Source organism: Heterodontus francisci, chromosome 24 (genome assembly GCF_036365525.1).
Source record: "Heterodontus francisci isolate sHetFra1 chromosome 24, sHetFra1.hap1, whole genome shotgun sequence".
In the NCBI taxonomy this organism is placed as follows: domain Eukaryota; kingdom Metazoa; phylum Chordata; class Chondrichthyes; order Heterodontiformes; family Heterodontidae; genus Heterodontus; species Heterodontus francisci.
Genome location: NC_090394.1, coordinates 62,676,542 through 62,699,295, shown reverse-complemented (window position 1 = coordinate 62,699,295; position 22,754 = coordinate 62,676,542). Strand labels below are relative to the sequence as shown.

The following is a 22,754-nucleotide window of genomic DNA, read 5'->3' as shown; positions in this document are numbered from 1 at the left end:
GCTGTGAGCATTCAGATAAAAAAGCTTTAATTCTGTCTTCTTACCATTTTGCCCTACTCTGACCTTACTTGCCGGTGCACTTTTATGTTTGTACGCTCTGTCCCTTCCTGCCACACTCTTGTTCTCAAAACCTGCATCATTATCTTGTCCTTTCTCTTTACCTTTCCAAATCTCCTATCACATGAACACCTCCCCCCCCCAACTATTTAGTTTAAAGCCCTCTTTACTGCCCTAGTTAAGACGATTCGCAGGACACTGGTCCCAGCAGGGTTCAGCTGAAGGCTGTCCCAATGGTACAGCTCCCTCTTTCCCCAGTACCCCATGAATTGAAACCCACTTCTCCCACACCAATCTTTTAGCCATGCATTGAACTCTCTGACCTTATTTACCCTAAGCCAATTTGTTCACAGCGCAGGTAGTAATCTAGAGATTATTATCTTTGTGGTTCTGCTTTTTAACTTAGCGCCTAACTGCTCATACTCGCTCAGCAGAATCTTACCTATGCCGTTGGTACCCACGACAACTGGATCCTTCTCCTCCCATTCCAAGGTCCTCTCCAGCCCCGAGGAGATGGCAACACAGCCTTAGGGACGCACACACTGTGCTGCAGAGAATAGCATCTATCCCCCTAACTATACTGTCTCCTACAAGCAACACCCATGACCTGAGAATGAATTAAAAACATATGCAATATCTTTCTTGAATTAAATTTTGTTTAAGGCATGATTTGAACAATTTGAAATTTCAGTCTGAAAAAGATGGCAATACTTCCTGGAAACAACTTGTGCACAAAAGTTAGACATGAGTATACTGCAGAGCAGCTGACTGTTATATGGCAAACAATGTGTGATATTGCTCGTACTGAAACTCCTGCAACAACAGTATCCAGCTGGTTACCGACCCGGAGGCTATTTTCTGCGATTCCCAGAGGAAAAGATTTACATAGGAGGTTTCAACTTAATTTGAAACGCAATACAGATACGAGTTTTTACCGTGATTGATGCATGATTTTCTCAATTTTTTTCGCATAAAGCAATCCTATAGTCTGACTGGCAGGAGAGTAAAACACGATTTAATTAAGTCTGGCATTGTCTGTAAATTTAATTCACTGGGGGAACCAGCGCTTACTTACCTGTTACCCACTGATGCAGCAAAGCACGTGTTTCCCTCTCTGCATTATCTCTGCCTCCGGGTAAATGCAAATAAACACACAGAGCAGCGCAAGCTGCCTTGACGCCAGTATATACACACACACCATATAACTACCAGCACAACAGAGAACGCCAACAACAATTTCTGGGATGTAAAACTTGACGGAGTGAAAAGTCAATATTCAAAAGTAAGTAGGGAATTTTTTCCCCCCTTCGTCGTGGGCAAGTCCGTGTGTTGCATTAAAATTGAAAACTTTTTAAACAAAAACAATTATGCAGTTTTCTGTGGTACCTATAGGGCGTGGTTTTTTTTCCGTTGATGCGAAACTTCCGACAACAACGACAGAAGAAAAGTGCGCCGAGCTTTCCTGCAGCGTTCGTGTCGCTGAGGCTCTGCTCCTGCTCGGCGCGCGAGCCCAGCGGGCGGTTGGTGCGTGCACTAGGAGGGGGTTCCGTTTGAATTTTCGAAAGTCATGCCCACTCTTAACGGTTTTTCCCCTCGGTGCGCTTGTCACCCAGTGGATAAACATGCCTTTGTGTCACGTAGCCGGCAATGCCTTAAAGTTATTTATACCCCCCACTCGTCCTATTAAATGCATGATTTTATTTTGAGTGAAAGGTATGTATTTATAATTTAATATATAAATGCTATATTGCTTTTTGTTTCTATAACTGACCTGTTGGTAGCACTCTCACCTCTGAGTTACAAGACTCAGGGTTCAAGTCCCACTGCAGCGCTTGAGCACAGACATCAAGGCTAACAGCCAGTGCAACACTGAGGGAGTGCTACACTGTCGGTGATGCTCGGATGAAACGTTAAACCGAGGCCCTATCTTCCTGTCTAGGTGGATGTAAAAGATCCCATTAGCACTATTTAGAAGAGCAGGGGAGTTATCCTCAGTGATCTGGCTAATATGTATCCCTCATTCAACATCACGCAAATAGATTATCTGGTCGCTATTACATTGCTGTTTGTGGGAATTTGCTGAGCGCAAATTGGCTGCTGCGTTTCCTGCATTGCAACGTTGACTACACGTCAAAGTTCTTCGTTGGCTGGAAAGTGGTTCGCGACGTCTGGTGATCCTGGAAAGCAGGGCATAAATGGAAGTCTTTCTTTCTCACAAAATCAAGACTGCTGAAAAGAGCCAGAATGCATTATGAAGTTGAAGGTTTTTTAGGGCAAATTTTTTCAATGTAAAATTTTCTGAACTTACAATTGGTGCAACGGTGAGAAAGTTTGGTTGTATGTTTCATTGTGAATTGAGTTTTGTTCAGATTTTCTTTCCTGTCCAGGCAATTTGTTTTGGTAAATGCAGTACTGTAGCATTTTTTTTCATATTAATCTGGACCCATTAGATTTTTAGAAAATGCATTCACTTAACTAGTTGTGTTGGTTACATTTAATTTTTAAGTTTTTTTTTACTAGTGCTGTAACCATAAAGATACGAAAAAGATATTATTTCACCGGGCCAGATAGCATTGCAGTTTTCTGGACAGGTGGGGGTGTGAGTTAGGTGGGTTTGGGGTCCCAAATCTCTGGCTCTCACTATTATAAACTGTTCAGGAACACTATGTGCCTGTGACAGTGTCTGGGGCTGGTGAAGGAGGGGAACTGTTTCAAGGCTAATTGAGTAAAATTAAACTGGTATTTCTGCAAAAGCACAATCATGATGATACAGACTCATACAGAATCAGGGAGTTCTTTGAACAGAAAGTACTCTTTTTACCTTCCCTGCGTGTGATATACAAAAAAGGACATGACGTAAACTTAGAAATTGGAGATAATTAGCATAATATGTAACAAAAGCAATATACTGTGGATGCTGAAAATGATAAATATAAACAGAAAATGCTGGAAAGACTTGCCAGATTAGGCAGCATCTGCGGAGAGAGAAGTCGAGTTAATGTTAAGTTCGATAAACTTTCATTAGAATCTAATATGTATGTTGAAGTGGTTTACGAGTTCCTATAGGATGTTATACAGGTTTATCAGAGCATTAGAGGTCATGAAGAGTATCCAGTGTAAATTTAAAAATAGGGAATGTTTCACTAAACTGCTTTTAAGGAGGTGATTAAAATAGTGATGTCTATGGGATTTTTCAGATGGTATATGTTAAAGATCCATACACACCACGTTTTATACATTATCAAGTTAGCTGGATTGAAAATTAGCAGCATGAAGCAAAAGATAAATGGAAACAGTTACTAGTGTGATTCTGAGTCCCCTACAGTCCACAGTAATCATAATCGAGAAGAGAGCCCTTGTAGAATAAGGTTATAAAATTTGCTGATATTACTTGGCCGTGTAGATTAGTATTGAGAAGATGCACATCATTCGAAGACTTCTGCGTGAATTATGTAAATGGCCTAAGGAAGGCTACCTTTGTCTTTTTTTTTTAAGAAACCAAAAACTACAAAACAAATATTAAGCATCCAGCCCATTTATATCCAAAAATGTGGATCAAAATGTTTCAATAAATTCCAAATCATCTAAAGTCTCGCATTATATGTTTAGTGTGGATAAATATACATATATTAGAACTAAAAATTAAATGCACAGAGGTCTTGTTCTTTTAACAAGAATGGAAAAGATTTCCAGTCAGTGAAACTGTTGTCAGTAGGATCTATCTTGCATTTGACTGCAAGTTCCATGAAACAGATCAGTGTTGGGGCAGAATCCAAGTGGGTGTTATGGCCAGGTGAGGAGGAGGGGCCTGAGAGGAGGGGCTCTCAGGCTCCTCTCTTGTCCCTTCCTCTTATTTGACCACAACAGAGTTTATTCCTTTTTTTTTTAAAGAGATACAGCACTGAAACAGGCCCTTTGGCCCACCGAGTCTGTGCTGACCAACAACCACCCATTTATATTCTCTTTTTCTTTTGGGCCTCCTTATCTCGAGAGACAATGGATACGCGCCTGGAGGTGGTCAGTGGTTTGTGAAGCAGCGCCTGGAGTGGCTATAAAGGCCAATTCTGGAGTAACAGGCTCTTCCACAGGTGCTGCAGAGAAATTTGTTTGTTGGGGCTGTTGCACAGTTGGCTCTCCCCTTGCGCCTCTGTCTTTTTTTTTTCCTGCCAACTACTAAGTCTCTTCGACTCGCCACAATTTAGCCCTGTCTTTATGGCTGCCCGCCAGCTCTGGCGAATGCTGGCAACTGACTCCCACGACTTGTGATCAATGTCACACGATTTCATGTCGCGTTTGCAGACGTCTTTATAACGGAGACATGGACGGCCGGTGGGTCTGATACCAGTGGCGAGCTCGCTGTACAATGTGTCTTTGGGGATCCTGCCATCTTCCATGCGGCTCACATGGCCAAGCCATCTCAAGCGCCGCTGACTCAGTAGTGTGTATAAGCTGGGGATGTTGGCCGCTTCAAGGACTTCTGTGTTGGAGATATAGTCCTGCCACCTGATGCCAAGTATTCTCCGAAGGCAGCGAAGATGGAATGAATTGAGACGTCGCTCTTGGCTGGCATACGTTGTCCAGGCCTCGCTGCCGTAGAGCAAGGTACTGAGGACACAGGCCTGATACACTCGGACTTTTGTGTTCCGTGTCAGTGCGCCATTTTCCCACACTCTCTTGGCCAGTCTGAACATAGCAGTGGAAGCCTTACCCATGCGCTTGTTGATTTCTGCATCTAGAGACAGGTTACTGGTGATAGTTGAGCCTAGGTAGGTGAACTCTTGAACCACTTCCAGAGCGTGGTCGCCAATATTGATGGATGGAGCATTTCTGACATCCTGCCCCATGATGTTCGTTTTCTTGAGGCTGATGGTTAGGCCAAATTCATTGCAGGCAGACGCAAACCTGTCGATGAGACTCTGCAGGCATTCTTCAGTGTGAGATGTTAAAGCAGCATCGTCAGCAAAGAGGAGTTCTCTGATGAGGACTTTCCGTACTTTGGACTTCGCTCTTAGACGGGCAAGGTTGAACAACCTGCCCCCTGATCTTGTGTGGAGGAAAATTCCTTCTTCAGAGGATTTGAACGCATGTGAGAGCAGCAGGGAGAAGAAAATCCCAAAAAGTGTGGGTGCGAGAACACAGCCCTGTTTCACACCACTCAGGATAGGAAAGGGCTCATTTATATTAACCCTACAGTAATCCCATATTCCCTAACACCTACCTATATTAGGGGCAATTTACAACGGCCAATTTACCTATCACCTGCAAGTCTTTGGCTGTGGGAGGAAACCGGAGCACCCGGCGAAAACCCACGCGGTCACAGGGAGAACTTGCAAACTCCGCACAGGCAGTACCCAGAATCGAACCCGGGTCCCTGGAGCTGTGAGGCTGCGGTGCTAGCCACTGCGCCACTGTTCCGGAAGGTCCTCTGAATTTAGTGCCAGTCAGGTACTCTAGGTGGACAGCGGCATACATTCCATAGGATTTAGGACCCTGTCGCTGGAAGCCCTGCAGAGGCCTGCCAATCAGAGGCCAGCAGCTACATCTGTACCACAGAGGCGTGGCTGCTGCTCAAGGTGACTAACGCAGGCCGAGGGGCATCGCTGGAGAAGGAGGGGTCGTGGGGGGAGGGAGGTGGTTGGAGATTTCTCAATGCCAGGTCCCTCATTCAGGCACTGTGCCTTTTGAACGAGGACCCACCCGCCCCTCTTCTCCCCGCCCCCACCACTCACCTCTCCCAAAAGTAGCCAGGAAGCAACCCACACAGTTATTTGTGCCGTGCTTTCCATGCAACGAAGGGCCGCCTGCTGCACAGGTAATTGCAGCTGTGGTGGGAAGAGGCCCTTTATTGGGATTCATTACCCAATTAAGGGCCTCAGTTGGCGGGAAGGCCATTCACAGGCCTTCCTGCCCCAGACTAAATTTTGGTGGAGGCGGGATGGTGGCAGCAACCTACAAAAAGCAAGGAAGTTATGCTGAACCTTTATAAAACACTGGTTAGGCTTCAGCTCGAGTATTGTGTCCAGTTCTGGGCACCCCACACTCTGAAGGATGTCGAGGCCTTAATGAGGGCGCAGAAGCGATTTACCAGAATGGTTCCAGGGATTAAGTACTTCAGTTATGTTAAGAGATTGGAGAAACTGGAATTGTTCTTTAGAGCAAAGAAGGTTAAAAAGAGATTTAAGAGGTGTTCAAAATCATGAACAGTTTTGATGGATAAAAAGTGGCAGAAGGGTTAGTAACCAGAAGACACAGATAAAATGTGATGGGCAAAGGAACTAGAGGTGGCATGAGGACTTTTTATTTACTTAATTTGTTGTGGTGATTGATAATACACTACCTGAAAGGATGGTGGAATCAGATTCAATCGTAACTTTCAAAAGGAAATTGGGTAAATACCTGAAGGGAAAACTATTTACACGACTATGCAGAAAGAGCAGGGAAGTGGGACTAATTGGATAGCCCTCTTGGCTGAATGGTCTCCTTTGTTGTCATTCTGATTGTGTTTTTCCTTGGGAGCCTGCAGTGTTGATTTAAGTTTCAAGAACACCTGGGCAAAAATCTTTGCTTATAACATCTGTAGTCACATTTCACGAATTTACACCTGTAGTTGATAATCATAACAGCTTTGAAATTCTGACGTTCTCCAAGTTATGGCTGCAAAATTCTGCTCCTTAGCGTCTGTAGTTTTGGTGCTATGGGTGCTGTTTTTGTACCAAAAATGGTATCCATGCTGCTCACCAGACCTCCTGCACAGCCTTGCCTAACGCAATCTGGGGCGGGCATTACAAGTATGCGCCAGAAGTATGCTGAGTAGGCAGATCATGACGTCAATCAGCGTGTAAAACTGATTTGATGTCAGCACTACCATTTTGGATCTTGCTGTTCTAGTTAATGACCTCCTTTCTTAAACACACACAGCTGAACATGTGTTCAGCAGCAGGAAGGACCTCCCAGCCAGAGTGGTCGTGAAGTTTACAGTATTAAGAGTACTAAAATCAGGAATTTTGTGCAAGTGGGAATTTGATGCCGAGGGGGAAGGAGGTGCTTTTTCTTTTACCTCCAATACTTGTCATTCATGTAAGTTTAAGGCAGCAAGCATTTAAATTTTTGTCCACTGCTTAGTGCAAGTTAGTATGTAGAAAAAAAGAGAAACTTGCAACGAACTAAATGATACTATGAATTAGACTGTTATGGCAGAACAGGTTGTATGTCTGGACTGCAGTATCTGTAGTAGATGTCTCTATCTTGAACCTCTTGGGCTCAAGAGTCTTTCAGTTGGAGGAGCACTATCTCTACAGTTTGCTCCAGACCTCCGTCACGCCTGGTACAGGTTCAGAATGTGATTGGTGTGACCAATTTGTATACAGAGTAAGGGGAACCAGGTAAAATGGAGACCGAGGAACCGCAGAAACTAATCCCATCCCAACAAGTGCAATGTACATGCTACCTGTAAGGATGAATTTATCGGAAGAAAAGCCTGAATACAGATCTCGTCACCTTGGAGCAGGACGGTATCTAAAGAGGAGAGGAGGGAATCCTAATGAGGTAGTTCTAGGTAATTTAGTAATTAGAGGGACAGATAACATCCTTTGTAAGCAGGATCAAGGGCCCCACATGGTTTGTTGCCTATGTGGTGCTAGGGTGAGGGCATTGATAATAGTTCAAAAACCAACAAAAGGAAGAGGGTAGAGTAAAAGTCAGAAATTGTGCTGTAGGCACCACAGGTAAAAAGATAACTAAAAAATGTGAAGAAATTAAACCAGCAGTGAGAAATAGAAATGTGTTGATAAAAACATTAGAGCAGAAGGATAAGTTAGAGTATATGTCCCAAATAAATTTTTTTTATACAAAATAAAAAGTAAAAGGAACAAATTGAATTGCAGGTTCAAATTAACTTGGAGGGTATGACGTGATAGCTATTACTCAGCCATGGCATGATGGTCAAGTCTGGGCACTGGACATACCAGATTATAAGGTCTACTGGAAAGATAGGGACATGAGCAAACACTGGCGGGCAAGATAAAGGAAAATCCCAAGGTGTTTTATAAGTATATTTAGGGCAAGTGGACAATCGGGAAAAAGTAGGGCCCATTAGGGACCAAAGTGGCAAGCTGTGTGTGGAGACGGAGGACGTGAGTGAGGTTTTAAATGATTGATTACTTTTCATCTATATTGACTATGGAGAAGGACGATGTAGGGGGGGATTGTGATATACTTGAACAAATTAACATTGAAAGGGAGGAAGTATTAGCAGTTTTAGTGGGCTTAAAAGTGGATAAATCCCCAGACCCAAATGAGATGTATCCCAGGCTGTTATGTGAGGCAAGGGAGGAAATAGCAGGGACTCTGACACAAATTTTCAAATCCTCTCTGGCCACAGAAGAGGTACCAGAGAACTGGAGGACAGTGAATGTGGTACCATTATTCAAGAAGGGTAGCAGGGATAAACCAGGTAATAACAGGCCAGTGAGTCTAACATCAGTGGTAGGGAAACTATTGGAAAAGATTCTGAGGGACAGGATTAATCTCCACTTAGAGAGGCAGTGATTAATCAGGGATCGTCAGCATGGCTTTGTGAGGGGGAGATTGTGTCTAACAAACTTGATTGAATTTTTCAAGGAGGTGACTAGATGTGTAGATGAGGGTAAGGCAGTTGATGTAGTCTACATGGATTTCTGTAAGGCTTTTGATAAGGTCCCACATGGGAGATTTCTTAAGAAGGTAAGAGCCCATGGGATCCAGGGCAATTTGGCAAATTGGATCCAAAATTGGCTTAGTAGCAGAAGGTGATGGTCGAGGGTTGCTTTTGCGAGTGGAAGCCTGTGACCAGTGGTGTACCACAGGGGTCGGTGCCGGGACCCTTGCTGTTTGTAGTGTACATTAATGATTTAGATGTGAATATAGGAGGTATGATCAGTAAGTTTGCAGATGGCAGGAAAATTGGTGGTGTCGTAAATAGTGAGGAGGAAAGCCTCAGATTACAGGACGATATAGATGGGCGGAGCAGTGGCAAATAGAATTTAATGCTGAGAAGTGTGAGGTGATGCATTTTGGGAAGACCAGCAAAACGAGAGAATATACAATGGGTGGTAGGACCCTAGGAAGTACAGAAGGTCAGAGGGACTTTGGTGTACTTGTCCATAGATCACTGAAGACAGTATCACAGGTAGATAAGGTGGTTAGGAAGGCATATGGGATACTTGCCTTTATTAGCTGAGGCATAGAATAAAAGAGCAGGGAGGTTATGATGGAGCTGTACAAAATGCTGGTTCGGCCACAGCTGGAGTACTGTGTACAGTTCTGGTTGCCACACTATAGGAAGGATGTGATTGCACTGGAGAGGGTGCAGAGGAGATTCACCAGGATGTTACCTGGGCTGGAGCATTTCTGCTATAAAGAGAGACTAGATGGGCTAGCGTTGTTTTCCTTGGAGCAGAGAAGGCTGAGGGGGGAGACCTGATTGAGGTATACAAAATTTATGAGGGGCGTTGATAGGAAGAAACTGTTTCCCTTTGCCGAGGGATCAATAGCCAGGGGGCATAGATTTAAGGTAAGGCGCAGGAGGTTTAGAGGGGATTTGAAGAAAAATGTTTTCACCGAGGGTGGTTGGAATCTGGAACACACCACCTGAAGGGCTGGTAGAGGCAGAAACCCTCACAACATTTAAGAAGTATTTAAATGAGCACTTGAAATGCCATAGCAGACAAGGCTATGGGCCAAGTGCTGGAAAACGGGATTAGAATAGATAGGTGCTTGATGGCCAGCACAGACACGATGGACCGAAGGGCCTGTTTGTGCTGTATATCTCCTGACTCTATAGGGAAAATAGAGGGGGAGGAGTAGCCATAATGATTAAGGGTTGAAATAATTTCAAAATCACAACTGTTGCAGCACAGAAGGAGGTCATTTGGCCCATCGTATCTTCGGCTCTCCAAATGAGCAGTTCACCTGGTGCCATTTCCTCACCACCTTCCCATAACCATGCACATTGTTCCTTTTCAGATAACAATCTAATTCCATTTTGAATGCCTCAGTTTGAACCTGAACCACCACACTCTGGTTGTTGCCTCCAGATCCTAAGCACTCGCGTGAAAATGTTTCTTCCTGCATATTGCTTTTGCTTCTTCTGCCAATTACTTTAAATCTGTGCCCTCTCGTTTTCTCTCTTTTTACCAGTGGGAACAGTTTCTCTCTATTTATTCTCCAGACCCCTCATGATTTTGAATACCTCTATCAAATCACCCCTTAGCCTTCTCTAAGGAAAACAGTCCCAACTTCTCCAATCTATCTTCATAACTGAAGTTCATCATCCCTGGAATCAATCTCGTGAATAGTTTCTGCACTCTTAATTTCTTTCACATCTTTCCTAAAGTGCGCACCCAGAACTGGATGCAGTACTACAGCTGAGGCTGAACTGGTGTCTTGTACAAGTTCAACATAACCTCCTTGCTTTTGTACTCTATGCCCCTACTAATAAAGCCTAAGATACTGTATGGTTTACTCACTGCTCTCTCAATGTGCCCTTCATTGACTTATGCACATATACATCCAGGTCCCTCTGCTCCTGCACCCCCTTCAGAGTTGTACCATTTATTTTATGTTGTGTCTTCATGTTCTTCCTACCAAAATGAATCACATTTCTCCACATTAAACTTCATCTGCCATTGGTCCACCCATTGCATCAACTTGCCCATGTGCTTTTGAAGTTCTGCACTATCCTTCTCACAGCTCACTATGCTTCCAAGTTTCGTATCATCTGCAAATTTTGAAATTGTGTCCTTTGCGCCAAGGTCGAAGCCATTAATATATATCAAGGAGAGCAAGGGTCCCAATACTGAGCACTGAGGCCCTCCACTACAAACCTTCCTCTAACCCAAAAAACATCCATTAATCACTGCTGTCTGTTTCCTGTCACTCAGCCAATTTTGTATCCATGTTGCTACTGTCTCTTTTATTCCATGAGATATAACTTTGCTCACAAGTCTGATGTGGGGTGTGTTACGACCAGGTGAGAAGGGGTCTAGTGGTTCCCTCTCAGCCTTTGCCTGGTTTAACCGTAACTGAGTTTAATTTAAAAACGGTGTTTTTAGCTCTCCCTTAGTCAATCCTTGTTCACTGCTGCAATTGTAAGGCAAAGAAATCAAACCGGTTTCCTTAGATTTAAACAAGAAAGGTAGAAGTTTATCAATCTTAAACTCTAATCTGGCTAACGACTATGAATATGCGATGCTAGCATGCATATGCGATAAACACATGCAGATAGAGACAGAAGAAGTAGAAGGAATAAAGGGGAAAAATTTGAGGCAATATCTGGTAGTTACAGTCATTTAAGTTCAATGTGGAGTCTTTGGTTGGTGGTAAATCTTGCAATTTGTTTGGGGCCCAGTTCACGCTTCAACTTGTTCTGATGTAGGGGTCTTTTCTCTCTCGAGCTTTACGTGTCTTCCGTGGGTCCGGTGGCTTGGGAGAAAGCAAGAGCGAGAGATGGCCAGGCGAGCGACTTGCTTGTTTCAGCTTCATTTGCATCCTGCCTTCTGATTCATAGAGAGATACAGCACTGAAACAGGCCCTTTGGCCCACCATGTCTGTGCCGACCAACAACCACCCATTTATACTAATCCTACATTAATCCCATATTCCCCACCACATCCCCACCATTCTCATACCACCTACCTACACTAGGGGCAATTTACAATGGCCAGTTTACTTGTCAACCTGCAAGTCTTTGGCTGTGGGAGGAAACCGGAGTACCCGGCGGAAACCCACGCGGTCACAGGGAGAACATGCAAACTCCGCACAGGCAGTACCCAGAATCGAACCTGGATCCCTGGAGCTGTGAGGCTGCGGTGCTAACCACTGCGTCACTGTGCCGCCCTAACCACTGCGTCACTGTGCCGCCCTAACCACTGCGTCGCCCTGTGATTTTTTTATTTCTCTGTGGCACAATTCAAAAACCCTAGGTTACCCAGCAGGTTAGTCATGTGACTAGCTCCTTATTCGGAACCGTGTCTCCTATGGTTTGTGGATTGGCTTACCTCAGTAGTCTCTGGAGTGTGCTTCACCTTCAGTATCTGGTGATCAAAATCCATTTGGATTAATTGGAGCAGGGAATAGTCCTTTGTCTCCATAAGCAGCATCTCTTAGTATGCAAATGTCCTTCCAGCACAGTGTCTGGTGATCTTCAAACAAGTCATTTCTTCACTCCAGCAACAGTTTAAAAATCAATGTTCATATGACAAAATTAATATGCCTCATTCTTGGCAGGTTAGGGGTGGGGGGGAGGTCTACCACGGCAGGTGCTATATCAGATGCCTTTTGGAAGTCCATGTGCACAACATCAACAGTAGTGCCCTGATCAACCCTCCCCGTTACCTGTTCAAAAAACTGTTAAATACTGTTCCCCCTTAACAAATCCATGCTGGCTTTCCTTAATTAACCCACATTTGTCCATGTGCATATTAATTTTGTCCTGAATTATTCTTTCTAGAAGTTTCCCCACCACTGAAGTTAAACTGATCGGCCTATAGTTGCTGGGCTTATCTTTACACCCTTTTTTATTTGAACAAGGGTGTAACATTTGAAATTCTCCAGTCCTCTGACACCACCCCTGACTCAAAGGAAGACTGGAAAATTATGGCCAGTGCCTCCACAATTTCCACTTTCTCTTCTCAGTATCCTTTGGATGTATCTCATCCGGTCCTGGTTCTTTATCAACGTTGTAAAGCAAGCCTCTCTAATACCTCCTCCTTGTCAGTTTTAAATCCTTACCATTGCCTGGGTAGCATCTGCTTGGTAAAGATTTCAGTAGTAAGGCCAGTGCTATTTAAAGAGATCATCAGCTTTCAGGTTAATTGCTGATTAATTTCTCCTGGTGTAGAAATGAGCAGAACGGCATGGCACTATGCTTGATGGGAAATATAGCCAAGTTGGGAATAGTAGCTGCTAGCAACTGTAATTACCTGATCTGTGGCCTTACCATCCTAGGGAATGAAACAGTGAGATCTCTTAAAATGGTAACAGAGGAATTGTCTGAGATGAGATTGTTTGCCTTGCAAAACCGGTATGCCCTTGACTACCTACTAGCCCGCCAAGGAGGGGTATGTGCAATAGTGAAAGGGAAATGCCTAATGGGAATTCGGGATCAAACTTTAAATATCACTGAATCTATAAATCGTATTAAGGACCAACTAGACGGTATGAAAGACCCTGGCTCCTGGGAGATTGGGGATACGGGGGATGGACAGATTGCATACATGGCCATGTTTATGATCCAATCGTGGGGATCGTTTGCATCTTTATAGGCATAGCCATTCTCAAATGTGTCATGGGACGAATGCAGGCAGCTGTGGAACAAATAGGTGCCCCAAGAATCCTCGTGGTACGCACTCACGGACCAAATATCGGCGATGCAGAGCTAGAGAAAGAAATGGAATTACAACGGAAAATCCTAATAGACAACGATGAGTAGGACAGTAGGGACTGGGAAACTCCAGGTATTGAAGGCTGTTACTAGACAAATAAAGACCATTAAAGGCACCTAGGTGGGATCAAAGGATTGATTTTTAAAAATGTTTTGAATTTTGAAGATTGTGAGAACAGAATTTATATTTTAGAATTTTTAACAACAGAATTACATGGGAACATTTAAGATGAAACAATTAATCATGTACTGCTAACAAGCTAGCTTCAGTGCTGCAGGGAGGGACAGCTTATCAGAAATGACTTCATAACTTCAGGGCTGCAGAGGCAACTTGGCCTTGCAGCCGGTACAGAGAGAGAGACATTGTGCTTCAACAGCACTCTTCTTATCACCCAGACATGACAATCCTAGGGAACAGTTAGAATGAAAAACATACTGACCCGACTAATACACGCCCCCTTGTTAGAGGGTGGCTCAGCCTACCCTTCTGATTGTGCAGTTGCTGAACATTTTTATTCTATAGTAGTGTTTAAGTGTTATTTGAGCAGATAGATCCATATAATCCTCGTAAATATATATATTCATATACAACTTGATCATTAGAGAGAAGGTTATCATAGAATGATAAAAGGGGGGAAATGTAGAAATGAGCAGAACGGCATGGCACTATGCTTGATGGGAAATATAGCCAAGTTGGGAATAGTAGCTTTGCTGAGCTTTGATAAAATGATTTAAAGCTTGAGAAACTGCAATGAAATAGTTAAAAGTAAAGGCTGAGAGTGAGAGATCGTATAAACTTACAGATGCTGGTAATTGCAAGGACATCTGTTCATTTATGGCTTGATTGTGTGACTCCCTGTGGTTTGGAACAAATGGATTACTGTGAAATATGCTGGCCATCCCTGTGTGAGTGATAAGGAATGAAAGGCCCCACTATCAATGTATACTGTTACTGCTTGGTGTTAGTTTAGTTTAGAGATACAGCACTGTAACAGGCCCTTCGGCCCACCGAGTCTGTGCCGACCATCAACCACCCATTTATACTAATCCTACACTAATCCCATATTCATACCACATCCCCACCTGTCCCTATATTTCCCTATCACCTACCGATACTAGGGGGAATTTATAATGGCCAATTAACCTATCAACCAGCAAGTCTTTGGCATGTGGGAGGAAACCGGAGCACCCGGAGGAAACCCACGCAGACACAGGGAGAACTTGCAAACTCCACACAGGCAGTACCCAGAATTGGACCCGGGTCGCTGGAGCTGTGAGGCTGCGGTGCTAACCACTGTGCCGCCATATGTGTGTTACTTCAGGCTGTGACTTGATCGAGATTACAAGATCACAGGACTCCTAACAATTGTGGGAATCAAAAGCAGTATCTGGGAATCGAAAGCAGTATCGTGTTTCTAACTCCTCTTCCTTTGCTAATTGTCTTGATGTCTGTTTTCTTTTAATCTTGCTGATACAAAACAATATTATGTTAGCAACAAGTAGGTATAGAGAATTTCGGGTATTGTTAACCTCAGTAACAAATGTACTGCATGTTATCACTTGGTTGAAAGTTAAATTGTACTGCACTGATTGGTTAAACAAGGGGGTGTAGCATGAATCTTAATGTATAAACAGTAGTATCTGTATCATGAACAACACTTACTCTAGTGGACCCCACAGACTCTGGTGGAGTCAGTGTTGATGTATTAGAGTAAGTCAGCCGGCTAATAAAGTAATCGATTTTACCTACACATCCGACTCAGTATATTTACTGAACCAGACTGAATGCAAAAAGAACTCAGATTTACACTGGTTCTGTTTAAGTTTGTGGAAGTGCTGGGTATTCTTTAAGGAGTTGCTTACTTTGTGGGGAAAGCATTGACTGTGATTGAGTGCTCCGGGCACACCACTTGCTTCAAGTCATGAATGCTATGGTAGCAATCCCCCTTAGGCTGCAGAGGTACCAAATTAAAAGGCAAGCTGTTCGCAGAGGGGGAAGGCGGAGAAGGGCTCTCAGCAGGATACCTTATCTGCAAGGATCCTATGGGAGCATTTTTTATATACCTGCACATAAGCTAAGAGCAGTGTATGCATTTGCGTGCAATTTGCGAAGCAGGTACTTGCAGAACTCTGCCACTTCCTGTAACCAGACCTCAGAGCAAGGCAAGGACAGCATTCCTAATGGCTCTGAAGGTGACAGTGACCCTTAATTTCCTCATGTTGGGATCCTTCCAGGCAGGAACATCTCTCAGTTCACTGTCCTTTGCATCAGAGAGGTGACTGCGGCTGTTTATGCCAGAAACATGGACTTTGTTATATTCTTCCTGAACAGAGGGAAATAGTCGGCATATGCACGTGGCTTTGCCAGGATAGCGAGCTTTTGCAAGTGCACATCTTACCATTCACTGTGTGGTTGGTGCGTGACCTCACTCAGCATGTCATGCTGGTGAATGCCCATTATCCTGGTAGCAGTCACAATGCATTCATTCGGTGCCAGTCCACCATTCCATCAATCTTTCATCCACCCGTCAAACCAGAGGGTGGCTACTGGGTGACGAGGGCAGTCCACTGTACACCTGGCTCATGACTTCCCTCCACAACCCAACCACACGTGGCTAGCATGCATATACTGAGAGCCATGCTGCCACAAGAACAATCATTGAGCAGACAATTTGGATGCTGAAGCAATGCTTCTGCTGATTGACCATTCTAGAGGAGACCTCTAGTACTTTACAGAGCAGGTGTCTTGATTCATGGTGGTCTGCTATATTGTCCACAACCTGGTTATCATGAGGGCACAGCCATCAGGGATTTGCAACCTCCTGATGAAGGAAGGAGGCAGCTAGCATTCTGTACTCCTGTTCTTGACTACAACCCCAACTCCCCATTGTTCATTAGTCCCACACCTTGCCACTCATCAGTTGCAGATCATCATGGCATCCTCTAAAATAAAAGCCACCAAAAAAAACCATTCCAACTTTACCCAACAAGACATCTCATACTCCCACACACAGCTCAACTAATCACCCTTGTGCATTCCCTCAGTGCCTGCCTTGTGGGTGCCTTTTGCCTGACCTAGTGCTCATACGAACATATGAATTAGGAGCAGGAGTAGGCCACTCGGCCCCTCGAGTCTGTTCCACCATTCAACAAGATCATGGCTGATCTGATTGTAACTTCAACTCCACATTCCTGCCTACCCCCCGTAATCTTTCACCCTGCCCCCCCCCCTTGCTTATCATGAATCTATCTACCTCTGCCTTAAAAATACTCAAAAGACTCTGCTTCCATTGCCTTTTGAGGAACAGTGTTCCAAAGACTCACGACCCTCAGAGAAAAAACTTCTCCTAGTCTCTGTCTTAAATGGGTGACCCCTTATTTTTAAACAGTGACCCTTAGTTCTAGATTCTCCCACAAGGGGAAGCATCCTTTCCACATCCCCCCTGTCAAGACCCCTCAGGATCTTGTATGTTTCAATCAAGTCGCCTCTAACTCATCTAAACTCCAGCGGATACAAGCCTAGCCTGTCCAGCCTTTCCTCATAAGACAACCTTCCCATTCCAGGTATTAGTCTAGTAAACCTTCTCTGAACTGCTTCCAACGCATTTACATCTTCCTTTAAATAAGGAGACCAATACTGTACACAGTACTCCACGTGATCTCACAATGCCCTGTATAACTGAAACATAACCTCCCTACTTTTATATTCAGTTCCCCTCACAATAAATGATCACACTCTATTAGCTTTCCTAATTACTTGCTGTACCTACATACTAACATTTTGTGATTCATGCACTAGGACAGCCTGATTGCTCTGCAATCTCTCACCACTTAGATAAAATGATTTTTTATTCTTTCTGTTAAAATGGATAATTTCACATTTTCCTACATTGTACTCCATTTACCAGAGCTTTTCCACTCACTTAACCTATCTATATCCCTTTGTAGCCTCCTTATATCCTCTTCAACTTGCTTTCCCACCTATCTTTGTGTCATCAGCAAATTTAGCAACCATACCTTTGGTCCTTTCATCCAAGTCATTTATGTAAAATGTAAGAGGTTGAGGTCCCAGCACTGATTCCTGTAGCACATCACTCGTTGCATCTTGCCAACAAGAAATTAACCCTTTTATGCCTGTTAACTAGCCAATCTTCCATCCATGTCAATATGTTACCCCCTACACCTTGAGCTTTTATTTTCTGCAATAACCTTTGATGTGGCATCTTATCAAATGCCTTATGGGAATCTAAGTACAGTACATCTGATTCCCCTTTATCCACAGCACATGTTACATTTTCAAAGAACTCCAATGAATTGGTTAAACTTGATTTCCCTCTCAAAATCATGTTGACTCTGCCTGATTATCTTGAATTTTTCTAAGTGCCTTGCTTATAGTGTCTTTAATAATAGCTTCTAATATTTTCCCTAGGATAGATGTTAAGCTAACTGGCCTGTAGTCCTAAGCAGTGTTATCCCAGTGGCTTCAGCATGACTGCTGACTTTATGAATGAGACTGCAGGTGGCCCTGGAGGACAACCTCGAGCAACTGTGAACTACAGTGCCTGCCTTCAGATTGTACCACCTCGGCTTGGGCAGCAGTGGTCTGGGCAGACAGCTGGCACTGGCAGAGTGAGATGGTGGGAGCACGTATTGGCAGACAGCAGGTTTGTGCTTCACAGAGCCACTGTACCTCCCCTGGAGTGGTGCCTCAGCAGTCCAAGTAATCTGCTGGAGCACAGATTGCTGGACTGCTGTGAGACCTTGAAAAACCCTTTTGAGCACTGGTATCCACAGCCATAATGGAAGCAGGCTGAGTCTGCATAGCAACAAGCTGAGATTTCAAGACTTCAGTCTGAAGTTCCATTGTGGCGCTCAAACATTTGACGTCTCTGCTTACGCTGCAAAGAAAGCCAAGACATCGAGCATCAGATACTGCATCATGGTTGGGTCTGCATGTGCTTTCATGGAGTTGGCCACCACTTCTACCCTGAAAAGGATGGACTCCAAGCTTTGTGCAAAGCTCTGTGCCAAGTTGGAGCTTGACCCATCCATGCTCCACCACAGTGACGGCAGGCCTCCCAAAAAGGCTGTTAATGCACCGAGCATTTCTATCTGCATACCCATTATCTTTTTCTACATGCTGCTCCATCAAAGTCTTCATCGGATTCTTCTGCAGAAAAACTTTGCCAGCTCACCCTCCATTGAGCTGGCCCAGGCATTATCTTTTCCCCTGGCCTGGCTGCAGCCCACATGTCCTGTGACTCACCACATGCCTTTATATGCATTCCTCTAAAATTTGCACTGTGCCAGAATCTGAACTGGTGGCTACAGTTTGCAGACCAATTGTGTGTGTTTGCTGTTTCTTCCACCTCTCCGACTCCAACCTCCCGTCCTAATGCCTGGCCGGGTGGCAGTTCTTGACTATCTGAACGTACAAGCACAAGGGTTGGGGGTAAACCATATCTGCTGACAGAATGGTCGCACAGTGTGGTCGTAAAAGGGTAAAAAGAGTAGGGCAGAAAGACGGTGTAAAAGTTGGGAATTTGGTGAGAGTGGCAATTCTCTAAATTGGTAACTATATTTCAAACTGAAATTTAGTTTTAACAGTTTTAATTTAACATAGACCTTTTAAAAACTAAATGAAACTGCAAAGTAGTTAACTGAAACTACCTATCTGACAGTTAACTGTCAATCAGCTGTAAGTAATTGCCTGAATAGGTGCTAATTACTGTGAGCAGGAAGCTGAGTCAGCTCTTGCAATTTTGGTGAGACTTCCAAAACTTTATATAAGTAAACCTGATCAGAGACACTGACAGCGGTGGCAGAAACTTAGAGAGAGAGAGCAGGGGGACAGCGCGGATTTGATTGGAGACACTAGCAGCAGTGGCGACAGAGACTAAGTGAGACAGCGGAAGAACAATGAGGACTTGATCGGTGTATTTCGCAAAAAAACAAGGAGTGATGTCCGAGACAGCTGGTAGGTGATTGGTTGGTGAGTATTAGATTTTAAAAAAACAAAACTAGGACTGGGAAACTATAAAGTACTATATTGAATTTATAGCTTAACCAGTTAAACTAATTAAAAGTTCAATCCGGGTAAATATAACAGTAAGGGAATTAGTATTGGCACAGAACAGGTCTAGAAGCATGAATTAAAATTAGTTTATACAGGTAGTAACTAGATTCTAAGAGGGGGAATAAAGGTTTTTTTTTCTTAGATCATGGATGGGCAGCTGAGGCCTGTTACTTGCAATTCCTGTACCATGTGGAAACTTTAGGACACTTCCCAAGACAAGTGTCACCAGCTGCTTGAGCTCAGGATATCCGAGCTTGAGGGGCAGCTGGAGTCACTGCGGAGCATCAGGGAGCCCAAGAGTTTCCTGGATCATGTGCTCCAGGAGGTCGTTACCTCACCGGCCATCCAGAAGAGGCAGGAGGTGCAGGAGTGTTAGGGATGTGTGCCACTCTCAAAGCAGTACTCTGCTTTTGGCGAATTCTGGGAGTGACAACACCTTTTGGAGTGCAGTCAAGTCCATGGCACCAATGGGAAAAGGACTGCATAGCAGAGAATAGCAAAGAATAGAAACGCAGTCGTTACAGGAGATTCAACAGTCAGGGAGACAGACAGACATTTCTGTAACCGTCAACGTCAGTTCCGCATGGCATGTTGCCTCCCTGGTGCCGGGACTTTGTAGAGAGGGTGCAGAATATTTTGCAGGGAAAGGAAGTGAGCCAGAGGTTGTGGTGTATGTTGGTACCAACAACAGAGATTGAGCAGGTATTGCGGTCCTACTGTCAAATTTTCAGGAGCTAGGGAGGGAATATTTTAAAAATAGGACATTCGGATTACTCCCAGTGCCATGTACTAGCGAGAGTAGAAATAGGAAGATAGGGAGGATCAATGTGTGACTTGAGGCACGGTGCAGGAGGGAGGGTTTCAGATTCTTGGGTCATTGGGACTGGTTCTACGGCAGGAAGCACCTATTGAAAAGGGACTAGATGTACCTCTACAGGACTGTCCTCACAGGGAGGTTCACTAGTGCAGTCGGGGACGGTTTAATCCAAATTGACAGTGGGTTGGCCGCCATTATATAGAAGTAGAAGAGAGGAATAAGGTGCATAAAGGAGAGTGTTGGATAGTACCAGGGAAGGAAGTAGTACCATAGGAGCAGACTAAGGAGGACTACGAGGAATACAAAGACAGGTTTAGAATGCATGTATGTTTAAAAGCGCTATAGTGACTAAGATTAGTGAACTACAAATGCAAATTGCCGTGTGGGAATATGATGTAGTGGCAATAACAGAAACGTGGCTTAAAAATGGTGGGGACTGGGTGCTTAATGTTGAAGGATGCAAAATCTTCAGAAAAGATTCGCAGTACTCATTTGGGAAGACGTTGTAGTGTTGAAAAGAGGGGATGTCCTTGGGGCAAAGACAGAATCTGTTTGGTTGGAGTTGAGAAGCACATAGGGCATGATCGTGCTACTGGGGTATTGTACAGGCCTCCAAATTGTGGGAGAGAGGTAGAGGGGGAAATCCGATGTGCAAGAACTATAGAGTGGTGATACTCAACTTTAATTACCCAAATATCGATTGGAATAATGTTAGATCAAAGGGTAAGGAAAGGAAGGAGTTTCTGAAATGTGTTCAGGAGAACTTCCTTGACCAATATCTTCTTGGTCCAACTAGAAGGAGGCATTGCTGGGGAATATAGTGGGGCCAAGTGTCTGTGGGGGAACACTTGCGTAAGAGTGGTCATTGTATCATAAGGTTTAGATTACTAATGGACAAGAGCAAGGAACAATCTAAAGTAGAACTTCTAAGTTGGAAGAGGGATAACATCAATGGGGTGAGAAGGGATCTAGTCAGGGTAAATGGAACCAAAGATTGATGGGAAAAACAGTAACTGAACAATGGGTGATCTTTAAGGAGGAGATGTTTCAGGTACCGGCTAGGTACATTCCAACAAGGGCGAAAGGTAAGGAAATCAAGCCAGGGCTCCTTCGATGACTAGGGAGATGGAGAATATGATGCATCATACACCCTCTGTTTTTGTTTCATGTCAGGTGAATTCTTCCAGCGAGAACCAGGCCAAATACGATAGATTAAGAGGGTGTGAAGATGAAAATAAGACTGGCAATGAGAGAATGGAATAGCAGTTAACATAAAGGGGAACCCCAAAACTTTCTACTGGCATGTAAATAATAAGTGTGTAGTAAGAGACAGGGTGGGACCTATTGGAGACTAAGAGGGTGATATATGCCTACAGGCGCAGGGCAAGGCTAGAATATGTATTGAGTGCTTTATATCAGCGTTGGATGTTATCTAAGGAAGAGGATGCTGACAAAATATTAGTAGAAGCAGAGATGGTAGAGGTAATGGATGGAGTGAAAATTGATAGGCAGGATGCACTGGAAAGGCTGGCTGGCTACGCTTAAAGTGGATGTCGCCTGGTTCGGAGGGCTTGCATCCCAGGTCACAGAAGAAGATGGAGAAGGCAGAAGGGCTGGCCATAATCTTCCAATCTTTCCTAGATATGAGGTTGTTGCCATAGGATTAGAGAGTTGCAAATGTGGTGCCCTAATTCAGGAATCGGTGTCAGGACATTCCTAGTAACTGTACATCTGTGGTGGGTAAGGTTTTGGAAACAATAAGGGGGGGGTGGGGAAATCAATAGACATTTGGAGAGATTTGAGTTAGTTAAGGAAAGCCAGCATGGATTTGTAAAAGGCGGATCGATCATGTTTGGCTGATTTTTTTGATGAAGTTACAGAGAAGGTTAATGAAGGGAACGCAGTGGCTGTTGTGTATGTGGATTTTAAGAGTTTTTGACAAAGTACATAAAAGGCTGATTAACGAAAGTGAGACTCTTGGAATCGGAGTGTCAGCTTGGATTTTAAAAATTGGCTTAAAGACAGATGACTGAAAGCTTGGTAAATGGTTGTTTTTCAAACTGGAGGATGATGGACAATGGTGGTCTCCAGTGGTCAGTGCTAGGACTTCTGCTTTTTGGATATATATAAATGACTTGGATATTGGAATGCAGAGTAAGATTTCAAAATTTGCTGATGACAAACTTGGCGTGGCAAACAGTGAGGATGATACAAATTGACTGCAGCAGGATATAGAGAGGCTAGCAGAATGGGCAGACAAGTGGCAGATGAAATTTAATACCGACAAGTGTGAAGTGATGCATTTTGGCGGAGGCAGAGGGAGAGGCAATATATACTAAAATGGCACAGTTCTAAAGAGTGTGCAGTGTTGGATCCCATTAGTT

The 22,754-nt window shown here is 44.0% G+C and overlaps 1 protein-coding gene across 7 annotated transcripts in view; it reads left to right on the top strand.

The window, feature by feature from the left end:
- The first annotated feature begins 1,222 nt into the window (after positions 1-1,222).
- atf7ip2 (activating transcription factor 7 interacting protein 2) overlaps positions 1,223-22,754 on the top strand; it is a 186,575-nt gene continuing 165,043 nt past the window's right edge. For all 7 annotated transcript variants that reach the window (XR_010977409.1, XR_010977410.1, XR_010977408.1 and 4 more), the window contains exon 1: positions 1,223-1,339. The gene's annotated coding sequence lies outside the window, so the exon portion shown is untranslated. The remainder of the gene's footprint in view (positions 1,340-22,754) is intronic.